This window comes from Ursus maritimus (genome assembly GCF_017311325.1).
Source record: "Ursus maritimus isolate PB19 chromosome X unlocalized genomic scaffold, ASM1731132v1 scaffold_X1, whole genome shotgun sequence".
In the NCBI taxonomy this organism is placed as follows: Eukaryota; Metazoa; Chordata; class Mammalia; order Carnivora; family Ursidae; genus Ursus; species Ursus maritimus.
This window is the reverse complement of record NW_024423319.1, coordinates 32,291,148-32,302,376: the sequence shown is the minus strand read 5'-3', so window position 1 is coordinate 32,302,376 and position 11,229 is coordinate 32,291,148.

The following is an 11,229-nucleotide window of genomic DNA, read 5'->3' as shown; positions in this document are numbered from 1 at the left end:
GCGCAGTCGTTAAAGCGTCTGCCTTCGGCTCAGGGCGTGATCCCGGCGTTATGGGATCGAGCCCCACATCAGGCTCCTCCGCTGTGAGCCTGCTTCTTCCTCTTCCACTCCCCCTGCTGTGTTCCCTCTCTCACTGGCTGTCTCTCTGTCACATAAATAAATAAAATCTTTAAAAAAAATAGTCTATCCTTCAGTTGTTTGCACATTATAAAGATCATATACAAAAAGTTTAAAAATTAAAATCAGCTACCACCTACAAATGAATATTGGTAATATTTTAGCATATTCCCTTCTCATGTTATGCTTTCAGAGTTATATAACTTGATACAGAGATAGAGTTGCCAAGATATATAGAAATATCTGTTTAATACATGCAAATATTACAAAATTAGAACAATAATATGTAAATCTACACTGTGGCACTTCATTCTATAAAGACCTTTTCCCAAAAATCCTGAAATATCTTTTGAGAACCTAATTTTTAAAGGTTCCTTAGGAGCACGAACTTTGGGGATGTAATTTATTTAATCAGTTCCTTATTGTTGGAAAACTGACTTCACGTTTTTCACGTTTATAAATTTTTTATTAACACCTTTGTCCATAAATCTCAGTGTATATTTATAGATGGAGAATTTTTAGGTCAACATTTATGTGTCTTGTTAAGGCTTTTGATAAATACTTCCAGACTGCCTTAAAAGATAAGTTTTCAGAAGTAGAGGTTTTAGGTTAGAGATTATGAAAATTTTAAGGCTTTTGATTAATAGCGGCAAATTTCCTTCCAGAAAGATTTTAACAGCTTCTACTACTCCCAACCAGTATGTGAAGTCTGTTTTGTTCTCACATCAACACAGGATACCAATATTTTTATACATGTTAGCAAGTTTCACAGGTGAAAACATTGGTGTCTTGAATTAATTTGTGTTTTAGGTAAGGTTGGACATTGTTACATGCTTCTTTACGTTTTGTATTTTGTGAATGTTCTATCCATGTCTCTTGTCTAAATTTCTTTTTCTTTCTAAAGATTGTATTTATTTGAGAGCGCGAGTAAGTGCGAGTGGGGGGTGGGGGCGGGGGAGGGTGAGGGCAGAGGGAGAAGAAGCAGGCTCCCCACTGAGATCATGACCCAAGCTGAAGACAGACATTTAACTTAACCCACCGAGCCACGAGCCACGCAGGCGCCCTTCTAAATTTCTTTTGATGTCTTCACATTTGACATTGTTTGCCAGAAATCCTTTTATATGTAAAGAGAGTTAACCCTGGGGCGCCTGGGTGGCTCAGTGGGTTAAGCGCCTGCCTTTGGCTCAGGTCATGAACCCAGGACCCTGGGATCAAGCCCCACATCGGGCTCCCTGCTCAGTGGGGAGTCTGCTTCTCCCTCTCCCTCTGCCACCTTCCCTGCTTGTGCTCTCTCTCAGATAAATAAATAAAATCTTTAAAAAAAATAAAAAGAAAGTTAACCCTTTATGTGTAACGTATGTAACAATTCTATTTCTCCTGGTTTTCATTTGCCTTTGAATTTATGGGGTTTTCATGCACAAGAATTTATCATTTTAAATATAGTCAACTACATGAATCATTCTCTTTACGGCTTCTCTCAGTGCCTTTTCATTAAAAAAACATTTTATGCTGCATCAGATGCATTTTTACCTATTCTACTTTTTATGATTTCATTTAATTTTAATATATCTGGTATACACAAGTGTATGTGTTTGTATACACACACACGCACACACAGACACACACACACATTTGCAAGGACATTTTATCTATAAAAAAATGAGTTTAATTTAAATCCCAAAGCCTCATCCCCTAGCCCCCTGCTGGAGTTAAATGTTAGCTCAAAGACAACTCAGGTTCCAGCTTACTAAAGAAAATGCGAAGGCTTGTTATGAATCCTATACAATTTTTTGGTGATTACGAAGCAGTGTTTTAAACCTTTTATTTCAAAATAAGATAGTTTTACTATGTTGTAGTTTTATTTAGTAAATTGAGGGTTTTCGGTAAGAAATACTGCACTATAATTTTGTTCCCATTTAAATAACAGGAAATAGGGACACCTGGGTGGCTCAGTCAGTTGAGCTTCTGCCTTCAGCTCAGCTTGTGATCCGGGCTCCTGGGATCAAGTCCCGCAGAGACTGCTTCTCCCTTTGCCTCTGCCTGCCAGTCCCCCTGCTTGCGCGCGTGCGCACTCTCTCTCTCTCTGACAAATAAATAAATAAAATCTTTAAATAAATAAATAGTAGGAAATAGTTCTTGGTTAGTGTTTTTACACAAAATATCTGATTTTCAGGGATGGATTACTGATGTTAAGAGGAAGGTACCTGGATCTTCTCAAGCTTACATTCATATATACGTCCAAATGTATCCAAACGTGGGAAACTCGGTTACTTGATATTCATTGTGTGAATTCTGCGTCAATACATTTTAATAATTGTTTCTTTTACAATATGGTTATTTTCCTTCCAAAGCTCTTTTTTGTTTGGTAATTTATCCTTATAAATGAGCTACTGCTTCTTCAAAAAAACAACTTAGCTATAATTTTTATTGTAGTGGAATGAACTTATATGGTAAATTTCCGAAAATTTACTATCTGCACAACATTTATTCTTCCCACCAAGGAATATTTATTAAGCTCGTATTTGCTTTAGGAAAATTTTAAAGAAATGCTCATGTAGCCTTTGTGCTTTTCTTCTTTTCTTGTTAACTTTATACATTGATTTTTTAAAAAAATACACGTGTGTGTATAAAATGCATTATCTACATGTGGTGGGATTTCATATAGATGAACCATTAACATTCGTATTACAAGAAATGGAATTTTCCTCACTCTATCTTCTATTTCTAGCATCTAGGGTAGCTCTGGCTACATCTCATATTTATTCAGTTGATTCTCTAGTTTCCTAACTAATCATTATCTATAAATAATGATAATTTATTTCTATTCCAAAAATTTTGTGTTTGCTTTTTTGCATATTATTATATTACTCAAAACTTTCAGAACATGTTTTGGATTATTTACCATTTTATTCTCATCACACTGGTACAAAGTAAAATCAAAATTATGCATATGCAGTTTCAGAACTTCTTTAAAGTTTGAGACGGATGTTGAATTTTATGAAATGCCTTTTGAGCAGCTATAGAATGTTGCTTTTTCTGCTATGTCTTAGTGATGTTATGATTCATATTAATATACCTAATAATAAGCCACACCTACACTCATTGAATAAATACAAGTCAGATATTATTTGCTTAGCCCTATACAACATTTTTCATATGTATTCATCAGTGTGATTATTTTGTAATTTATATTTTCTCTGGTATTTGTTAAGTTTTGGTATCAAGGTATCTAAATTTCATGAAATCAATTGAGAAACTTCCTTTTTTATCTATGATCTAAAATAATTTCCATTTTTTTAATTTAATTTTTTTTAGAGGGGGGGATAGGGAAGGGCAGGGGGAGAGGGGGAGAAAGAAAATCTTGAGCAGGCACCTCACCCAGCATGGAGCCCAACATGGCGCTCAGTCTTACGACCCTGAGATCATAACCTCAGCTAAAATCAAGAGTCAGACCCTTATAAGTCAATCAGAGAAAGACAATTATATAGTTTCACTCAGATGTAGAATATAAGAAATAGTGCAGAGGATTATAGGGGAATGGAGGGAAAACTGAATGGGAAGAAATCAGAGAGGGAGCCAAACCATGAGAGACTCTAGACTCCAGGAAACAAACTGAGGGTTGCGGAAGGGGAGGGGGTGGGAGGATGGGGTAACCGGGTGATGGGCATTAAGGATTAGGGCATGTGATGTGATGAGCACTGGGTGCTATACACAACTGATGAATCATTGAATACTACCTCTGAAACTCATGACGTACTATATATTGGTTAATTGAATTTAAATTAAAAAAAGCTGGGTGCAAGATGGAAAAAAGAGTCAGACCCTTAAGCAATTGAGCCACCCAGGCGCCCCTAAAATAATTTCTATGCCATAGAAATTATATACTGCTTCAAAGTTAGAGAACTATCTAGTCACGGACACATCTCTGATGATAGTTGTTTCACATTTCCATTTTTTGCCCCCATGGTTATTGACTTGTCAGGTATTTCGGTCTTCTAATGAACTATGGTGATCCATTTTTTAAGAAAATTATTCACTTAATTGAGTTTCTCACATTTATGTTTTTACATTTTTCTCAAAGACTATTATTTTAGAGAAGTTTCAGGTGCACAGCAAAATGGAGGGGAAGGCACAGAGATTTCTCATCTATACCCTGTCCGCATACATGTGCCTCCCCCATTATCAACAACCCCTAACACAGTGGTGTGTTTTTATTACAGTTCATGAATCTACATTGGCACATCTTAATCACCCAAAGTCTATGGTTTATGTTAGGACTCACTCTTGGTGTTGTACGTATGGGTTTGGATAAAAGTTTAATGACATGTACCCACTATTGTAATATCATACACAGCATGTTCATTGCCCTAAAAACTGTCCGCGCTCTATCTATTCCTTACCCCCTGCCCCCTAGCAAGCACTGATCATTTCGTTGTTTGCATAGTTACAAACATCCATGTGCAGGTTTTTGAGTGGACACAACTTTTTAATTCCCTTGGTAGATATGAAGGAGTATATTGCTGGGTTGAGTATGTTTAGTTTTATAGGAAAATTGCCAACAGTCTTCCAAAGTAGTCATACCATTTTTGATTCCCCGCAGCAATGAATGAGCGTTCCTGTGGTTCCACATCCTCTCCAGCATTTTTTGTTCTCAGAGTTTTGGATTTTGGCCGTTTTAGTAGGTGTATAATGGTGCCTCAATTTTTATTTCCCTGACAACATATGATTTGAAGCATCTTTTCTTATGTTTGTTTGCCGCCTGTGTGTTTTCTCTGGTGAGGTGGCTGTTAAGGTTTTTTTGAGGGTTTTTTGTTTTTTTAAAGATTTTATTTATTTATTTACAGAGATAGAGACAGCCAGTGAGAGAGGGAACACAAGCAGGGGGAGTGGGAGAGGAAAAGCCGGCTCCCAGTGGAGCAGGAAGCCTGATGCGGGGCTCGATCCCAGGACCCTGGGATCACGCCCCGAGCCAAAGGCAGATGCTTAACGACTGAACCACCCAGGCGCCCCTAAGGTTTTTTCTCTCAGCTTTACTGAGATACAATTAACACAAGACAGCGTAAGTTTACGGTACATAACGTCATGTATAGATACATATACGTATTGTGAAGTGATTTTTGCAATAAGCTTACATCAGTCACCTCCTATTTTTTAGGGAGAGGGAGAACATTTAAGACCTACTCTCTTAGAAATGTTCGAGTATATAACACGGTATTGTTACCTATAGTCACCGTGCTGTACATTAGATCCCAAGAACTTATTCATCTTTTGAGTGGATGTTTGTATCCTTTGACCAACATCTCCCCATTTTTGCCCCACCCCTTTGCAACCACCGCTCTGTTTCTGCAAGTTCAACTTATTGTGATTCCACATATAAGTGAGATCACACAGTGTTCTTTCTCTGCCCGACTTAACTTTACCTTAGCATAATACCCGTAAGTCCGTCCGTGTTGTTTCAAATGGCAAGATTTCCCTCTCTTTATCACTGAATAATATTCCTTTGTAGATGTATACACCACATCTTCCTATCCATTCAGCCACTGATGGACATTTAGGTTGTTTTTATGTCTTGGCTATTGTGAGTAATGGTGCAGTGAGTATGGGAGGGCATCTAACCTTTTTTTTTTTAAGATTTTATTTATTTATTCGACAGAGATAGAGACAGCCAGCGAGAGAGGGACCACAAGCAGGGGGAGTAGGAGAGGAAGAAGCAGGCTCATAGCGAAGGAGCCTGATGTGGGGCTTGATCCCATAACTCCGGGATCATGCCCTGAGCCGAAGGCAGATGCTTAACTGCTGTGCCGCCCAGGCGCCCCAGCATCTATCCTTTTGAAATAGTTGATTGCATTTCCTTTGGACATATATGCAGAAGTAAGATTGCTGGATCGTATGGTAGTTCGAATTTTAATTTTGGGGGGGTACCTCCACAGTATTTTCAGTACGGTTCTAATGATTTACATTTCCACCAGCAGTGCACAAGGGTTAAGGTTACTTTGAGTATTTGGGGTCTTTTGTGGCTTCATACAGATTTTGGGATTGTTTTTCTTTCACTGTGAAAAATATCATTGGAATTTTGAAAGGACTGCATTGAATCGGCAGATGACCTTGAGTAGTACGGCCATTTTAACATTATGAAGTATTCCAGTCTATAAATAGGAGGTAGGTTTCCATTTATTTTGTGTCTTCAGTTTTTAAAATCAATGTCTTATAGGTTTCTGTGCGCAGACCTTTCAGCTCCTTGAGTAAATTTATTCCTAAGAATTTTATTGTTTTTGATGTTACTGTAAATGGGATTATTTTCTTTCTTTTTATTGAGATATAATTTACATATGACATTGTATTAGTTTTAAGTGTACAGCGTAATGATTTGGTATGTTTATATATTGCGAAATAATGATTACTGCAATAAGTTTAGTTAACATTCATCACTACACAGTTACAAATTTTTTTTTCTTGTGATGAAAATTTTTAAGTTCTACTTTCATAGCAACTTTCAAATACACAATATGGTATTAACTATTGTCACCATGCTGTACATTACATCCCAAGACTTACGAATCTCATAACTAGGAGTTATGATTAGTTTCAGTTGCGTGCATTTGTTTTTTCCTAGGTCAAGGTCTTAAAGAAATATATTTATTTCATCGTTTTTCATTTCTGTTTCATAAAATATATATTTTGATACCCTAATGAAAATAAGTAAAATATATTGTTTTCTCTATTAATTTTTAGAAACGTGTTTCTCTTTTAAACTAACAATATAAAAAAATAAACTAACAACAAGGTTCACTTTTTCTGGTACTGTATGGTATTTTTTTATAGTCCATATATTAGATTGGGGTATTTTTTTACTTGGGTTAGCTCTGCTGGAATTATAAGTAAATAGAGCTCTTTTTAGAAGCTTTTTTTTTGGCGGCGGGGGGCGGGCAGGGGCAATAAACACACACATGGCTTATCCTTTCCCCTTCCTGATTTCCATTTAGGTAACACTGCCAAATCATTTCAGAAGAAATACTACATAGTAAGGGTCACACACCTGCTAACCACTTAGCAAATTAGCGAAATATCGCATGGCAAAACCCTGTAGGTTTGGAAAATGGTTGTGCACAGACCCCTTCACCATACTTCCTTATTTGTAGAAAAGGAAAACTGAAATTCTTGACTCTTTGGGTTTAAAAAAAACCAACCACCCCAAAACAACCAACCCCGCTAGAATTAGGCGGTGGTAACTTTGGGTATCCCTAGATCCTTTTCTCAGATTAGTCCTTGAGAACAGGTTATGCATAACTTCTAATTTTTCATTCTTGTTTTGTTTTTGTATGGGTCCACTCAACTGAGATTTAATTGTCTGCCTTCCATAGGGGAATGGCGACCCCATGGTGCCCTGGCAATCCTGCACGTGTCTACATGGGCCACGTAGACAGACGTATCCCAAAGCTGAACGTCAGTGAACATCTTGTGTTCCTCCTGGAGGGAGAGGATGGGAGGCTTGTGGGTGGCTGCCATCTCCCACTCCTCTACCTACCTTCCTGCGAAAGACTGTCCAAAAACAGTTCCTCTCACCACCCATATTCTGCGGGAGTATTGGAATTTCAGACCTGTGCCTTTCAAGATAGAGCTACAGACTATAAAAGTTCTTAACTGCAATCTAGAACCGTCTCCTCAACAACATTGTAGTCACCCACACCTTTTCCTTTTTGGTGTGCAAACCAAAGATTATGGGGAGCTAGCCCCTTTGGGTACTCTTCCTTTTGCTGTCTATACAGGCAAGACAACGTCTGAATCTACAGGAGGCTTTTTGTATCTTTGCTGGCTAAATCAGTCCTGCTTTGTCCTTAGCCAAGGCCTGCTGTCTTGGGTGGCTGACAGCTCTACTACCCCTTTCTTTGACGCGCGGAGTTAAAGTATTCAATAAAACAGCTACTATTTCTGCAGTAGAATGGTTCCCAATTTTCTGTTTGGTATAAACCTTGGATCTCTAGTTAGGGTAGAGGCAGCAGAAAAAGGGCCACGGGTCTCCTTATTGTCCACCAGGACATTGACTTTGCTGTCTTCCAAGTGACCATGCTTAAGTCAGCATCTAGTGATGGTTAGGACTTACATTTTTTAAAAATAGGTTTTGTAATTAACGAAAATATCTAGAAGGATGTAACAAGAGGTGGGATGTTGATTTCGGTTTCCAAAGCATTTACCGGCTTCCACTTCTGCTAAATCTTCACGGAGACCTGAGCCAGGGTCGGGGCATCAGATTTTACCTCAAATGAGAATCTTTTGCAATTGATGACTTTATTACAGGAATAACGACAGATAGGACTTACTGAGCACTTACTGTGTGCCAGGCGTTGGGTGCAGAGCCCTGCGTGCATTCTTTCCTTCAGTCTCTCAACCTTGCGCGAGGGAGTTACCATTATCTCGCCCACGTCCAATGTAAGGACATTGAGGTTTAAGTGAGGCTTAAGTGAGACAGTGAGGTTTGAGTGACTTGCCTGAAGGCACACGTCTACTTAACCAGGAGTGCACAAATTCACGCCGTGTCAGCGCACACATTCTGGTCTTTGCAACAGTTTGATTTTTTTAAATCACGTAGGGAGGAAAAGTTTTCCTTTGCACTTCTGAGTTTTTGGTGTGCAAAATAAAGGACAGATTAACATGAGAGAAACAAGCAGAAGTTTGTTAACATGTAAACCTCAGATATACATGAGAAATACCTAGAGAAAAAATAACTTAAAGACATGCTTATTTTTTTCTACTTACAATTACCATTTTATTATAAAGAATACAACTCAGTGAAGAAGTGGCTTATAATGCTGGCTTAAATACCATTGGCAGCAAATGACAAAAAAAAGGTGTGTGTGTGTGTGTGTGTGTGTGTGTGTCTGTGTGTGTGTGTGTAGGTAAGGAGGTCAGTTAGGCAAAGATAACCAAGAAAAGATAAACAAGGGTAAGATTTGTCATGCAGATTTAAGTCAGCGCCTTATCGCTTGTTTTTTTTAATGATTTAGTTATCCTTCTGAAGTTCTGGAACAGAGTAAGAAACACTCTTACAAATGAGAGATTTTCTTTAGAAATGTAGCTTTCTCTTATAAAAGGGTAATTTCTACTCTCTGTTGAGAAGGTCTCCTGGGTCTACTGTTTCTCAAAATAATCAATTCAAAATAATCCTTATAATAAAAACATATTTTGAGGTGGCATATTCTGCCCCCATTCAATAACAATTACTTCTTTGATATTTTGATTATATAAATCCATTATCAGGGGCGCCTGGGGAGCTCAGTCACTTGGGTGACCAACGCTTGATTTCCGCTCAGGTCATGATCTCAGCGTCGTGAGATGCAGCCCTGTGTTGGGCTCTGCACTCAGCAGGGAGTCTGCTTGGGATTCTCTCTCTCTGCCTCTACCGCCCCCCTCTCAAATAAATAAATCTTTAAAAAAATAAATCAGTTCTTTATGATACGGGCTTCATGTTCCAATCTTGAGAATTATACTTATATTTGCAATTTAATAAAATCAATTTTCAAGCCTGGCATTGTGAAAATAAACCTTGGGTGGTGATGGACTTAGAATGAGTAATGCTTCTCCATGATGACCTGTACGGTAAACGAGATGGTGTTCTCTGGTATTATCCCAGTCTCTTTATTGAGTGCGCACCTTTTCAGAGGAACTTCAACAGTGATCATCAATGTTTATGATAACCACATGGGTGTCCTCTAATATCCTTCTTTCAGAACAGAAAGTTCAATTTACTGTATCATTCTTAGCAAGTAAGTGCAATGCATATTGTAGAATCAGTTCTATAATGAAGACTGAAGCCAAATGAGTTTTTTCCCCCAAAGATTTATCCACCCAGTTGAGAGTGAGAGAGAGAGAGAGAGAGAGAGCAAGGAGCACACATGCAGTGGGGAGAGTTGCAGAGGGAGAGGGAGAGAGAATCCAAAGCAGACTCCCCGCTGAGCACGAAGCCTGATGTGGGGCTCGAACTCACAACCCTGAGATCAAGACCTGAGCTGAAACAGAGTCAGACACTTAACGGAGTCAGACTGTACCACCGAGGTGCCCCCAAATGAGTTTTCTGCTAAGCCTTCAATTAATGGGGAAAAAAAGCTCCATCGATCAGAACAACCTCATCGGATTTAAATGAAACTTTTACACTACCTCTTAGAAGTAGTGTAGCTGGAGGGACATCTGTGACATATAGCCGAGAATCCTGGGAACTTCTGTCCTTCAGTGGTTGACCCAAAGATTTCTGTTGTGAGTCAGTCACCTGCCATGCGAGGCAGTGCGGGGGGACATCTCCAGGCCCCTCTCTGCTCTCCAGACAGGGCCCAGAAAGGACTTCTGCCCAAACTTGCATTTGACTCTTCTCACTGCTGTTCAAGAATTAGAGTGTGTCTGATAATCTGTCAGGCACCCACATCCATGGCTTTGAAGCTGAAACTTTAATTTTGATGTAAACTTCAGGCAAGTTGAATGAGCACATTCATTTCCTCCCTATCAAGTTTTGCCCTTCACTTGTTCACCCTGCCCAGACAAGCAGAAAAGACTCACTATTTACAAAAGATAATAACCTGGCAGGGCCAACTCGCTTGCTTATCCCGGGTCCCTGAGGTGGCAGTGATGCATTGTACTCATCTGCTCAGGGTTCATTGCCCTTTATATGAGGCTCTGGGAGAGGGATTGCTTATCCCACTGGAATGTATCTCCAAAGCACTCTTGCAGTGTGGTTAAGGAGATAGAGTTTGGTATCATAGAGATGTGTGTTCTAATCTCTGCTGTATCACCAACAAGTGTGTACCTTGTCCAAGTCCTTCATGCCTCAGTTTCCTTATCTGTCAAATGGGGATAATGATACGTTCTCTCTCATGTAATATGAAGTAATTTGCATAGTGTCTGGAAAGCAGTAAGTACTAAAAATTATTAGCTGTTAGTACTGGAAATACCATTTTTCCTCTCCACCGGAAGAATAACAGCATATGCTCATAAGTAACAGTGGCAGTGATTCTTGATGAAGGTGAATGAGCCAAAGTCTCATCGCCTCTCTGGCAATTTGAAAAGGGCCCGAGAAAATTCCAAAATGTTCCCCAAAGGAAGGTTGCTGCCACAGAAGGAAAAAAA